Source organism: Rutidosis leptorrhynchoides, chromosome 6 (genome assembly GCF_046630445.1).
Source record: "Rutidosis leptorrhynchoides isolate AG116_Rl617_1_P2 chromosome 6, CSIRO_AGI_Rlap_v1, whole genome shotgun sequence".
In the NCBI taxonomy this organism is placed as follows: Eukaryota; Viridiplantae; Streptophyta; class Magnoliopsida; order Asterales; family Asteraceae; genus Rutidosis; species Rutidosis leptorrhynchoides.
In genome coordinates, this window is record NC_092338.1 from 312,717,562 (window position 1) to 312,733,541 (window position 15,980).

A 15,980-nucleotide genomic window follows, 5' to 3' on the forward strand; every position below is an offset into this window, starting at 1 on the left:
AAGCATTTGTAACGGTCTACGTCATTTGTATACGGTGAACACTTTCCTTAATTTAATGATATATTTGGTTATCTTAAATTAATGTATGCATTTGTCTATCCGTTATAATTGCCATATTTGTTAATATTTATCAGTAACTTATATTATTGTTATGCTGAAACCTTGACGGTTTAGAGGTCTAATTCACGGACCACCCTTTCCAATTACCCACGGGTCTATAACCTAGTGTTAGGAACTGATCAATCCTAGGATACAGGGTAAGTAATTATGTGTGCTTAACGTCACAATAGGGTTTAGTACCTACGTATAGATAAGGTAACTATCTATCAGAGAAGAGCTACCCGCCTTACGATTGTGATTAGCTAAGTACTATAGGATTCTTATGAATACTGGTCTAGCCAAAAGCATGATTCGCGTCAAAGCAGTGTTCTAAAGATGGTGTCTAATGATTCGGGGTTGAGTAATTGATTGCAAAGGAGAGACGTCTAATCCAATTAGCAGTACCTTAGAATATCTAAGATTGCACATCTGTTAGTGTTAAGGCATAACTATAGTATTAAGTGGAAGATTCATATAGTAGTAATACTGATATTGTTCTAATTATATATGTTTTATCTCGCAATATCTCCCTCATTTCATTCGGTTTTGAGGATGGTTGGGCCCAAAAGTTGTGTTTCTGTGCTAAAGTGTCAATTCAAGGCTAAAAGCCTGATTTGGTGTAAAATTGACCAACTCCTAATCAAAAGTTGCAAAGGAAATGACAAGTGCAGGAAACAGCTCCAAAAGCGCCGCTCCTAGTCAAGAAGCGCCGCTGCTGATGATCCAAAGCGCCTCTCCTCAGTGAAAAATGGCGCTATCATACACGTTTTGGCTCAAATTTCCACCAGTGACCAGAAGCGCCATTCTTAATTGCCAAAAGTGCAGATCTTACCAAGAAAAGCGCCGCACGTGTAACCAAAAGCGACGCACCTGATTTTTAGCCAAAAGCGCCTCTCATGAAGGAAGAGCGGCGCTCCTAACACTGATTCGGCCTAGAATTTTCATCACTATAAAAGAAAAGAGAAGAGATCATTAAAAGGGAGAGCTGCAGTTTTTAGTCCAAATTTCACACACATAACCCTAATTTCTTCATCCATTAGAGTTTGAAGGTGAATTGAAGGAAGCAAGCTCAAATTTCATCATTATTAGCTCTAGATCTTCTTCTCTTTATCATTTTGGGCTTTAATCTCCACTTTTCTTTATCTAGTTTTGAACTAATTACTGGTAATCACTCAAGATGATGTTTATTTGTGTTTATATGCTTATTGTTAGTGCAATCTTAGCAATGATTGGCTATATCTCTTGTGTTTGCTTATCTATGAATCTCTAATGCAATGATTTGACCCTAAATCAATTGAATGATGTTGTTTGAATGAATTACATGATCAAGTATTATTGTGTTAGCTATAGATCCATTGTTATGCATTTGTTTTAGGCTTTACTTTGATTACATAGGTTGAGTAGCTCTCTTAGTGATTTGAGAAGTGAATCAATTTATACTTTAACACCTTGAGTAATCTAGACAACTAGATTAGGGATTTCAAGTGATTGTGTTCTTGATATAAGTTGGTTTTCAATTGGCCTTTAGTCAACATAGTGGTGTTCGATTATCTTAAGTGATTTTGATAGTTGAAGGGTTTAAGTGATTTCAACCAAAGCATAATCTCAATAACCAATCATGCTTAACTTGATCTTAGAATGCAATGCTTATGTGAATTCGCAAAGTGTTATTTGATTAAGGTTTGGTAGTAATGCTGAACATTTAATAGTTGAACAACTAGTGCGATAGCAATTTGGGTAAAAACGGGGCGATCTAAGTATATAGAGGATTAGGTAAGTGAACACTACTTAGTTAATTGATTTAAGTCTTAATATTTAGTTACTTGCTACTTGCAACTAGTTTTAATTGTTAAGTTTAAGTTTATTTATTTTGCACGCTTTAGTTGTTAATTAAAATCAATCAAACCTCCCCTCCCCCCCCCCCCCCCAAATTAAACAAACCCTAGGACAATTAATAGTTTCAATTATTCTACTTACACCGCTCTCTTGGGACAAACTTGAAAAGAATACTTACATTGAAGTGCTATAATAATCGGGTTCTAATTGCTCGTTAGTTATGTGTGCTTGTTTGTAGTGTTTAATTCTTGTATAAATTTAGAGGGTAATGATGTATTGTTATGCACGCATCATCAATTTCTTGGTGCCGCTGTTGGGGATCGGTTAGCTAGTGGGATATTTGGTTTAAACTTTTAATCGTCTGACCCTTTTGTAAGGGTTCGCCCTTATAAAAGTTACTTTTCTTGTTTTTATATTTTTATTTTGTATTTGAAAAACCGCTTGTGTTTGTGTTGTGATTGAAGGATAGGTATTTTGGTGCATGAAAACAAGGTCCCACAAGGATCAAGAGTTTTACAAATCCATTGTTCGATCCGGAGAAATACGAGCACGGGGTTTATAATCGTAAAGAAGAACGGGTATTAAGGAAAAATTTTAAGGTTTTGTCTTTTTGTTTAGAAGATATGGATCCGAACGGTCAACCAATTCACAATGAAGAGGGTGATCCAATCATCCAAGGTGTACCGATTGGTCAAGTGCAACTAAATGATCTGAATGATACACCGATGTGGAATGCTAGATTGGTGGCACCACCGATGATAGCTCCGGCTATTACAAAACCACGAATTGGAGCCGATAATTGGAAGATTGAGGGTAACTTTTTCACGATGATCAAAGATATGTTTTTCCATGGGCAAATAGAAGAAAATCCTTACAACTAGGATTAAGAAAATTTGAAACCTTTCTTAGGTATATCACTCTGTTCATGAACCTAGGACTCCATCCAAGATAGGTCGCTTAAATCTTTTAGATTAGCGTTGGGAGTAGGATATGCTGTACCGACCTGAATCTTCAAAGCCTAGTCTCTTAGTGACAAATCAATTAGGTTACCTCCTCTTGATTAAGGTCTAGTGCTCATTCTAGGAAGTAGAACTCTTATAGGTAGTCTCCCTACAGCCCTAAATATTACATTCAACCCTTTACTTTATTTGTCATTTATCTTACTTATAGTATATCTATCCATAGTTTATTCAAACACCTTACTTGCTATAGGGTTATCTTTAGACGTGCTACGATCCCATGTTACTATTAAACGTACAAAAATACAAACCTAGGTTATACTTATCCTTTACTTGTTATAGAAAGAAGCAAGTAGGTGGATTTTAGCTAGGAAACCCCAGCTAAATATAAATAATAAAACCATTACCCCCTCTTGGTAACTGATTTTGACGTTTTGTGACCTAACGACACCACACAAATAAAACCGTCCGTTTTGGGCATATCAGGGAAGGTAAAGTTTTTGGCACCGCTGTCGGGGATTGAATTTTATGTTTTCTAAGGTAATCTGTGATTCTATCAAGATATTTGAGATTCTTGAGTGGTGCTTAAGAAAGACAATTATACACAGACATGGTTGTTGGATTTTCCAAACAGTCTCCAATTATATTGGAACCAAAAGGATCTTGCCTCTCCGTTGTCAGCCTGGCCACTTGTTTCAAAGATAAATTGACTGAAACACTCACGCTTAACAATCGGAAAGTTTGATGGTATAGGATTATTAGTCGCCTTTAGAGAACCCTAATTATCCAAAACATAAAAATCAAAATTATGAATACTATAATTATTATTTTCTATAGAATCCATGACAAACTTAACCGACTACGAAGGAGATTCGGAAGATATTCATCATACTCCAACTTCGAAAAACCGGAGAAGTTATCGTCTATAAAATCTAAAAGATAATAACAGTTTCATCAAAAATGGATCTAAACCCTAATGAGTCTCGTCAGAAGCCTCCAGTTTCTGATTCTTGTAGCCCAAGAGGTTGGACAACTTCATCTAACCCGAAGATTTCATTGCTTTTAGAGAAATTTTATTCAAACGAACCAGGATTCGACCCTTTTCACGTTCCAAAAGGAGGGTTCAGTCTCAATGAACTCCTACACATGAAAAATGAAATACGGGAAGAATATCCAACCTTTTTCTGATATCCGTTCTTGCTAAAGTATGATTCCAAGAAAGAATGTTACATAGATAATTCAGACCCTCCTTTCATCGAAAATCTGCTAAATCCTAAACGAAGACTAGATGTTTACCGCGATTTCGTCAGATATCTTTACATCTCAGATTTTTCTTTTCTAAATGTCAAGTCCAAGAAATGCATAATCTACGTGATCATGTACGTTCCCTCCACAATCTCTCAAAAGAATGTGGGGAAGAAACCTTTTTCAAGTATCGTGATCTTCGTGAACTGTTTGTCATATATTGAAGATGAAGAATTTTCACCGATTCGTCTAAATCGATATGTTGCAATGATGATCGCGGAATTAGAGTATTGGACTGAAAAAGAAGTTCCTAACCCCATTTCAAAATATGGAGATCGAGACTATTTCTACTTTGATCCTGTGTCATTCCTTATTCAAAAGTTGACATAAGTATTTCTGGATTCAACCGAAGAAAGAATAGAGGCATATTTCTTTGAAAAGAGAAAGGGAATCTGTTCAGAATTCGTGCGAATCTTGACTACGTCAAAATTTCCATTTACTACCCCTCAGCAATCACTTATCCACACAATATCCAAAATTTTCAAATTCACTACCGGAGATCCCGATTCTGAGGAAGACTATGAATTTCAAACCGTAGTTTTCAAACTTCTGAACAATCTAAATTTCAAAGACGACCGACCAAGGAATGGAATCTCGAATACCAAGAAGGTTAGAAGGGCATTCGTTCAATTTATGGACGATATCGATGATCTTCAAAAACGCGAATGTCAGCTTTTGAGTGAATTCGAAAGATTCTCGCTTCATCCCGCTGATTTGCTTTGGACGGTCAAAGAATCCATGAACATCTCATTCATGAAACTTCACCTTTTGTGTTTAGTTGTAGGCTCGTCATAATTATTGTAATCATTTATTTTGCATATAACATTTTCGTTTAATAAATTTAAATTTAAATAAATAAATATTATAATACTAGTTATTTCATAATATAATTATATAATATTATAACCTTAAAATGAAAAACAAATAAATAATAAATGGATTAAATAACCCAACCCCAACCAAAAGCACAAGTCAGCCTGAAAAAACGGTTGGCCAGTCTATGGCAGGCCATGGACGGCTGGTCAGAAGACTGGCAGCCTGTTTTATTTACCTGATGAGCTTTTATACCACACTTCTTCATTTTCTTTTCTTTCTTCTTCCTTCTTCCTCCCAACCTTCGGCCGAATTTGAACCCACCATCACCATTTTGCCATTTTTTCACCAAATCGAACCATTTGAAGGCCAAAACATGTTCCTTTCATCCCTCTAAACTCATTTCTTTGATCAATTTTATCAAACAAGGTATAAATCTCGCTAAAATTCAAAATTACACTTAGGGTTTAATTTTTAAATTTCTATGATTTTGTGATTTTATGCTTGTTTGTATGCTTAGGAACTCTTAGGATGATAACGTGATTGTAAAATGCTAGTTTTTAGGACAAATTGATGCTTTGATAGGTAAGGTTCTTTGAATTGGTTGACTAGTGTTGACTTGGAGGAAATGGGTCGGGTTTTTCGAATTTTGGAACAATGTAGTATGATTGTTGCCCATAGATACAACCGATTGATCTTTTGGAACAATAAAATCACGCTTAAACTAGGTTTAAACGTCGTTTGCCAAATTTTGGAAATTAGTCAAAATCGTACGAAACAAGCTTTTTGGACAAACCTAATGTTAAAACGTTTTTAAAACTTAGGATATTTTGGAAAATTGTTACTTTTGACGAAATCTTTGAGTCCAAAACAAACTTGGAACCGGAATCATTGATTTCTCAAAAACGTACATTTTTGTCATTTTAACTCTTAAAATATTTTTCTAAAATAAAAACGCATAAAACACGCAATTATGATTAAAGTTTGGTAATAAGGTAATTTTTGACAATTATATTTAATTGTTGCAAGCTTAAAAACCAAAACTTTTTCGAAAATTCCTTATTACGACTAAAATAGTTATATGATTTATTTTTAACTAATATTTGTACAATCACGGGTGTGTATCCAATTTTGGTTAAGATTTTCATTATAGGATTATTATATTGTGATGGGATATTCTTGTCAATTATATTGCGTTAGATATATGGAAAAGTCCATTTTAAAGCCCTTATTTCGATTTTTTTTTTTTTGGAAAATTGGTTTATATCGCTCTTCTATATAACTAATATATGTGTTATTAAATTTTTGGAATACCATTTACATCCCAATCGTATTTTTCAGGATGCCTCAGTTCACTTTACGGGATAACGAGGACTTGCCAAAAAGACTTCACCACCTAAATAGCGCGGCTACGTTAGAACCGTTGTTCCGAAAATGGATAAATAAGAAAAGGGGCCACTTTAAGATTATCGATTGGGATGTGATGGAAAATTGTGGATGCGCTGATGATTTAAGAGAAGTGCTAGAATTCACCATGGGTAATCAGCTTTATGATCCGTGGACTCATCTATTCAGTATAGACGAGAAGGTGTTAATCGAGGTTTATGCCGAGTTTATGGCCACATGGCAATTTGATGATGAGATCAACTCGGCTAAGTATTCGACTGAGCCATGCATCCGTTTTCACTACAGTAATGAGTATCATGATCTAACTTTGGGAAAATTCGCCACATATCTCGAGCTTTATGATCCAACACATATCGAGGGTCACATTTTCACCCACGGTAGTACTGATAAGGGTCCATGAATTCATAATCAGAATGCATGGAATGAGTTATCTTCTGTTCGACCTTGGAATTCTACATCCAAAGCCTCAAAGATCGACAACCCAGCACACCGAGTCGTGCACCATCTGCTTTCACACTCTATACTACCAAAGGGAAAACATGGTAGTAACATTCAGGCCAAGGACATCCGGATGATTCACCATATGTGCAACCAGCATAACTATCTGGTCGCATGATCTGACCGAAACGAACAGTTTTATTCATCCGGTGTCGTTAGGTCGCGAGCGTCAGAATCAGCTGATCAGAGTAGCGAACAGTGGTTTATTATTTATATTTTGCGGGACCTAAATATACTTTTAACTTTCTGATGGTAGAAGGTGTAAGTTAACCTAGGGTCGTACTTTTGAATATTTTAACGAATTGAAGATCAAGTGGATAATTGTCTTTGGTTAAATTACCTAGATAAAGGGTAGTAGTGGTTTTAAACTAATGGTCCTAATTACAGAAAAGTAAAGAAGGTGGAAGGATATACGAAGTATGCAGATCAGGGAAATGTTGACCAAGATATTAGTTTGGGCTAGGGAAAGGTAATTATGTTTATGCTAAAGCTATGATTGGAATGGTATAGATCTGGTTGAAAGAGCCAATTACACGGACCTACTTATCTCTAGACTCTCGGAGTTCTCGTTGAGTAGTGAAAAGTATGTCACTTGGTCGTATAATCAAAAGGTAACTATACCTCGGAGGTTATCCTCAGTAAAGCACTAGGTTAGTTAGTGAGTTGAGCTCTTATCCTAACCCTCGTTATCAGTTTAGTTAACTGAATAACAACATGTCGTGTTGATTGAAAACTGATCACAAACGGAAGGAGTCCGTCGGGTCAAGTTGACAAAACCTTAAATGAAAACTAACAACCATTTTATCTACTAATGAGATCATACCAAATCAAACATTATATACAGTTGATATACTGAAGGTAAAGCAGATAGAAACCTAACAGATACCTCAACAGTTGATATCACTTAATCCTATGGCAACAATCAAACAAGAACATACAATAGGTTTGAGTTATATAGTCAATGCACTGACTAGATCTTAGCAGCTCCTAAGAGGTCTCTTTAGAACAATCAATAGGCATGCTAGGTCATTCATGTCTCAATTCCTAAGTCCCGTGTCCTAAAAGAGCATTAGATACCTCTCGGGAACTCCGGCCATACCGAGTTCATAGAATCTTCAGATACAGTATAACCAAGGTCTTAATCCTATGAAGTAGCTAAGTTCGTATAGGTGAACAAGTCTTGATCACAACCTAGGTTGGTCAATCCTTAAGATGCTAGCATACAAATCTATCAGACTCACATGTTCAGCATAACAATAGTAAATGTACCAATTTAACATAGCTACACTAACCCAGACTTCTATCATGACAACATACAGATTAATTAAGCTAACATGGTAATATCAGAATGCTTTATTAAACATAAATGGTAACAAAACATGTTTAATACAAAAGACAAGCGTTTCGAATAAAAACCCAAAAAGGCTGAAGAAATCTGTCCGAGATCGCAGGAACTCGCCAGGATATCCTCCCGAAAATAAAAGCTAAGCTAGCTACTACTAAAAACTAACTAAAAAGCTAGAAAATATAAAGTGAAATACAAATTGAGTGTGTCTTGAAATGGATGGAAGAAGCCCTTTAAATAGACTTGAATTCTGCCTGCAAACGACTGGCAGGCCGTTTGGCAAGCCATTTCCCATAGTGGAAGCCTATTTGGCAGCCCATTTGGCAAGTCGTTTAGCTGCCCTGGTCAGCTTATTTCCTGGATCGTAACTTGATTTCTTCTCTTTCACCGTTTTTGCTCTAGATTCTTCGTTTTAGCTCCGTTATACTTGATTCTTTTTACATCACCTTTGTAATTACTTAATCTACAAAATCAACTGACAAAGTGATAATTTTGGATAAAGTTTAGAACTTTATGGATTTAGGGCTTAATATTGAGGGTAAAAACGTGACTTTTTGACCGATATCAAATACCTCACACTTAGCTTTGCTTGTCCTCAAGCAAAAAAGCGGGAATATAAGGTTCCTTCTAATAGATTCTTACTCGCCCACCCTTGGACCCTTTTATTATGCCTTCGTCAGAAGTTTGTCACATCTTTCGAAAGTATTAGAGAAAGTTTCGAACTTCGATGATTTTATTCACTAGATTTCAATCGCGTCCATAGTGAAAAAGGCGTACTTTCCAACTCTCAGATGTAGAGTATTTATGACCAAGCTTCTCACTAACAGATCACTCATATCACTCAAGTGTTTAGGGTGCCCTAATCTAGTTGTATTATCGCTCAGAAGCCAGTCGCGCAATAGTTCTCATCATAGGTTTGGTAAAGCATCTATATCTCCACCGGTTAAGTAAGGACGACACTGATCTTCTTCCTAGGCATTCTTTCAAGAGGAAGACGGGTTATAGGGTTAGTTGAGGAATTTATGGAATAGTGAAAGGTATCCAGATCTTTTGATTTTTAAGGAGAATTAATAGATTTCGATTCTTCAAAGTATCTATTTTGGATAGAGAGTGGCTTGAATTCCGTAAAAAGTTTCTTCGGAAGATGCAGATTTTGCTAAGACTTCTGTCTAGAATTTTTCTTGGCTCTTCAAGCAATCCTTCTTTGGGCAACTTCTCGGGTTTTTCTTGCCTTTATTTAGAGACTTTTCGGGTTCTTTTTTTTTTCGGTATACCCTTTCTTCATAACTTTTATCTTTTGTTCCTGGTGCCCAGAGAGGAAGTGACGATTCATCGAGAATAGGTCTTTGACCTATCAAAAAACAATCATGGGTTCGAAATCTTTTAACAAGTGCTTTTGAAGCGAATTTGATTGATCCATCTCTTTATTGATCTCTGGATCTTTTTGATAAGAAGAAAAGGAATGAAGGTGAATATGTAGTGTATTTTGGGGGTGAATTTGGAGTGAGTATTTTTTGATTCATCAACTCTTTGTGTGAGTTGGTCGGTTTAAATTTCGTGGAGTGGAAACGAAAATGGATGGCTTTTTTTCTTTTTTATTCAGAATGATTTCGGAAGAAGTATCGCACCTGCACCACGTATGGCGCTTACTAACCATTGACCTCGAAACGTATGTCAAAATCAAGTTCTAACTTAAACTGTACACCGGCACGCTTATCAAATGAATTGACAAAGTATTGTAGATGTGATGGGTCATACAGATACTTTGGGTCCAAGAGTCCTCACTTTTTGGGAGTAGGGGTCGTGCTTGGTCATGTAGTGACCCGAACTTTTCCATGTTTATATATATTAATTGAGATTGATATTTACATGATTAAATGTTTCCAACATGTTAAGCAATCAAACTTGTTAAGACTTGATTAATTGAAATATGTTTCATATAGACAATTGACCACCCAAGTTGACCGGCGATTCACGAACGTTAAAACTTGTAAAAACGACATGACGATATATATATGGATATACATATGGTTAACATGAGATTATGATAAGTAAGTATCTCCATAAGTATATTAACAATGAGTTATATACATATAAACAAGACTACTAACTTAAGGATTTCGAAACGAGACATATATGTAACGATTATCGTTGTAACGACATTTAAATGTATATATATCATATTAAGATATATTAATATATCATAATATCATGATAATATAATAATTTAACATCTCATTAGATATAATAAACAATGGGTTAACAACATTAATTGAGATCGTTAACTTAAAGGTTTCAAAACAACACTTACATGTAACGACTAACGATGACTTAACGACTCAGTTAAAATGTATATACATGTAGTGTATTTAGATGTATTAAAATACTTTTGGAAGACTTCAAGACATATATCAAAACACTCATACTTAACGAAAATGGTTACAGTTACTTTTCCATTCTTTTCTTTCATCAAGAATTCTAGTCGTATTCTTACCCGTATTATACACAGCTTCAAAACGTACTTACTATGAGTATATACCAATAGGAACTAGCATGGGATTCCACTCTTGATTATGTCATGTATGACTAATCAATTTTAACTTCTACCATGAGCTAGTCAACTAACTAGAACTCCTTTTAACCCCACTCACCACTCACCAATTACCACTCATCATTCACTCCATTTCACTTCCAATTCTCTTTCTAATTCTCTCTCAACACACACACACACACTATTATGAACGTATTTTTCCAGTAGTTAATCATCATCTTCATCAAAAATCACTTCAAGAATCAAGCTATAATCATCATAGGAAGAACACTTTAAGAACACTTCAAAAATCCCTTCAAGTTTACTAATTTACTTCCAAGCTTTCTAATCCATTCCAAGTAATCATCTAAGATCAAGAAACCTTTGTTATATACAGTAGGTTATCTTTCTTATTCAAGGTAATATTCATATTCAAACTTTGATTCAATTTCTATAACTATAAACTATCTTAATTCGAGTAAAAATCTTACTTGAACTTGTTTTTGTGTCATGATCCTACTTCAAGAACTTTCAAGCCATCCAAGATCCTTTGAAGCTAGATCATTTCTTGTCACTTCCATTAGGTTTACCTACTAAACTTGAGGTAGTAATGATGTTCATAACATCATTTGATTCATATATATAAAACTATCTTATTCGAAGGTTTAAACTCGTAATCACTAGAACATAGTTTAGTTAATTCTAAACTTGTTCGCAAACAAAAGTTAATCCTTCTAACTTGACTTTTAAAATTAACTACACACATGTTCTATATCTATATGATATGCTAACTTAATGATTTAAAACCTGGAAACACGAAAAACACCGTAAAATCGGATTTACGCCGTCGTAGTAACACCGCGGGCTGTTTTGGGTTAGTTAATTAAAAACTATGATAAACTTTGATTTAAAAGTTGTTATTCTGAGAAAATGATTTTTATCTATATCCAAAAATTATGGTTAAACTCAAAGTGGAAGTATGTTTTCTAAAATGGTCATCTAGACGTCGTTCTTTCGACTGAAATGACTACCTTTACAAAAACGACTTGTAACTTATTTTTCCGACTATAAACCTATACTTTTCTGTTTAGATTCATAAAATAGAGTTCAATATGAAACCATAGCAATTTGATTCACTCAAAACGGATTTAAAATGAAGAAGTTATGGGTAAAACAAGATTAGATAATTTTTCTCATTTTAGCTACGTGAAAATTGGTAACAAATCTATTCCAACCATAACTTAATCAACTTGTATTGTATATTATGTAATCTTGAGATACCATAGACACGTATACAATGTTTCGACCTATCATGTCGACACATCTATATATATTTCGGAACAACCATAGACACTCTATATGTGAATGTTGGAGTTAGCTATACAGGGTTGAGGTTGATTCCAAAATATATATAGTTTGAGTTGTGATCAATACTGAGATACGTATACACTGGGTCGTGGATTGATTCAAGATAATATTTATCGATTTATTTCTGTACATCTAACTGTGGACAACTAGTTGTAGGTTACTAACGAGGACAGCTGACTTAATAAACTTAAAACATCAAAATATATTAAAAGTGTTGTAAATATATTTTGAACATACTTTGATATATATGTATATATTGTTATAGGTTCGTGAATCAACCAGTGGCCAAGTCTTACTTCCCGACGAAGTAAAAATCTGTGAAAGTGAGTTATAGTCCCACTTTTAAAATCTAATATTTTTGGGATGAGAATACATGCAAGTTTTATAAATGATTTACAAAATAGACACAAGGATGTGAAACTACATTCTATGGTTGAATTATCGAAATCGAATATGCCCCTTTTTATTAAGTCTGGTAATCTAAGAATTTGGGAACAGACACCCTAATTGACGCGAATCCTAAAGATAGATCTATTGGGCCTAACAAACCCCATCCAAAGTACCGGATGCTTTAGTACTTCAAAATTTATATCATATCCGAAGGGTGTCCCGGAGTGATGGGGATATTCTTATATATGCATCTTGTTAATGTCGGTTACCAGGTGTTCACCATATGAATGATTTTTATCTCTATGTATGGGATGTGTATTGAAATATGAAATCTTGTGGTCTATTGTTACGATTTGATATATATAGGTTAAACCTATAACTCACCAACATTTTTGTTGACGTTTAAAGCATGTTTATTCTCAGGTGAATATTAAGAGCTTCCGCTGTTGCATACTAAAATAAGGACAAGATTTGGAGTCCATGTTTGTATGATATTGTGTAAAAACTGCATTCAAGAAACTGATTTCAATGTAACATATTTGTATTGTAAACCATTATGTAATGGTCGTGTGTAAACAGGATATTTTAGATTATCATTATTTGATAATCTACGTAAAGCTTTTTAAACCTTTATTTATGAAATAAAGGTTATGGTTTGTTTTAAAAATGAATGCAGTCTTTGAAAAACGTCTCATATAGAGGTCAAAACCTCGCAACGAAATCAATTAATATGGAACGTTTTTAATCAATAAGAACGGGACATTTCAGTTGGTATCCGAGCGTTGGTCTTAGAGAACCAGAATTTTGCATTAGTGTGTCTTATCGAGTTTGTTAGGATGCATTAGTGAGTCTGGACTTCGACCGTGTTTACTTGAAAAATGATTGCTTAACAAATTTTGTTGGAAACTATATATTTTTAACATGTGAATATTATGAGATATATTAATCTCTTAACGCGTTTGATATTATGTGCTAGTTGTCTACCTCTAGAACAAGTCCCATTGACTCACCTAATAATAATGAAGAGTCAAATGTAAATTGGAATGATTCGTGGACTGATTCACAAGTTCCCAAAGAGGAACCGGAAGAAGAGTCGGAACCGGAAGAAGAATCGGAACCGGATGAAGAAATAGAACCGGTGGGGGAAATAATAAAACGGTTAAGTAAAAGAAAATCCTCAACCAACCGACCAAGGTTAATTATGGTCAACGGTGTTTTCGCCAAGGAAGCAAAATATTGGGAGGATTACCAATTCTCCGATGAATTGGATTCCGACGAGAATTCCGATGATGTTATAGAAATTACCCCAACTGAATTTAAAAAGGCAAAAGAAAATAATAAGGGAAAGGGCATAAAAATAGAGAAATCTAATTCCAACCCCGATGAACTTTATATGTATCGTCAACCCCCGAAGTCCTTAAGTTGTAACAATGACCCGGGAACCTCTAAACCACCAGGTTTTTCTAAACCGTTGTGGAAAACGACAGTTAGTATTAGGGGAACATCATATATCCCTAGAAACTTGGCAAAACGAACCAAAACCGAAGAAGAAGAAACGAGCGAGTCGGAATAAGATAGTTGTATTCGTGTGGTGTAATATATGTAATATAGTGTGCTTATGCTTTATGATATATGTAAAAATTGCTTGTATTAATATGTATTTTTTTTATGAATCTAACTCTTGTCTATTTTACAGTTTAAAAACACAAAATGGATAGACAACCCAATATTTTAAGAGACCTACCCGGAGACATGATTGATGAAATCTTGTCTAGAGTCGGTCAGAATTCCTCGGCACAACTATTTAAGGCGAGATCAGTTTGTAAGACATTCGAAGAACGTTCCAAGAATGTCTTGGTTTATAAGAGACTTTCGTTTGAAAGATGGGGGATATCACATTGGGAAACCCATAAGTTACGATGTGTTTACTTTGACGCATATATTGCGGGGAACCCAAATGCTATTTTACGCAACGGGTTAAGAAATTATTTTGACTCAATATATCCGAATATTGGACTTCGTGATTTAGAAAAAGCGGCTAACATGCAACATAAAGAAGCATGTTATGCTTACGGATTAGTAATGTTCGCTTCTCACCAAAGTGAGAACAAGAACATCGGGCTACAACTATTAAACAAAACGTTCCCACAAGTGACGGATTCGGTAATTGGGGTAAGAAATGAGGTTTTTAGATTGTTACGGGACTGTTGGACATTACGTAACCCTCGTCCCTTTGACGACGTTACAACACGCTGTCTTATCAATGGCCATAACGGTTATGTTCCACAAGACCAAGGATGGGAAGTAATCCTAGTAAAACCAGAATGCATGACTTGTTTCTGGACGTATGAATTACGTGTCTTTGTTGCCTTTGCTGAACGACTTGTGTACTAGCTAGAATTATCTTCACAACCATCTTGTATCAAATTTATTGTGTGCTATATTTCATGCTATATGTAAAATAAGCGGTATTGTAAGTTTGTAAAATATTGTGTAAAAGTTTGAACGCGTAATATTATTATAATCAGTTTTTCATATAGAATTGTAGTAGTTGAATTGTATATTAGCTACTAAGTATGAACTTAACGGGTTGGTACTACCCGAATTTAAACTTATAAAACGCTAATATGAAGAAAAAGCTTTTATAAATGAGTTCATATTATGCTACGAAATACTATTAACTACTCTTAACATTCTGTATGATTAACTTGTTCCATTTGACTATTTTGAAGGAAATGGCACCGACTACTCGACACACCTTGAATATGAATGAAGAGGAATTCCGTACTTTTCTAGCTTCAAACATAGCCGCAGTACAGGCTGCGCTACATACCAACAATAACCTTGGATCTAGCAGTACAGGAAATCGTGTAGGATGCACCTACAAAGAATTCACTGCCTGCAAACCTTTGGAATTTGATGGAACCGAAGGACCGATCGGATTGAAACGGTGGACCGAGAAGGTCGAATCAGTGTTTGCCATAAGTAAGTGTACTAAAGAGGACAAAGTGAAGTACGCTACGCATACCTTCACAGGTTCTGCGTTAACATGGTGGAATACCTATCTAGAGCAAGTGGGACAAGACGATGCGTACGCACTACCGTGGTCAGCATTCAAGCACTTGATGAACGAGAAGTACCATCCCAGAACCGAGGTCAATAAGCTCAAGACAGAACTTAGAGGGTTACGAACCCAAGGATTTGATATTACCACGTACGAAAGACGATTCACAGAATTGTGCCTATTGTGTCCGGGAGCATTCGAAGATGAGGAAGAGAAGATCGACGCGTTTGTGAAAAGATTACCGGAAAGAATCCAAGAAGATATAAGTTCACACTAGCCCGCCTCCATACAACAGGCATGTAGAATGGCTCACAAACTAGTGAACCAGATTGAAGAAAGAATTAAAGAACAGACTGCGGAAGAGGC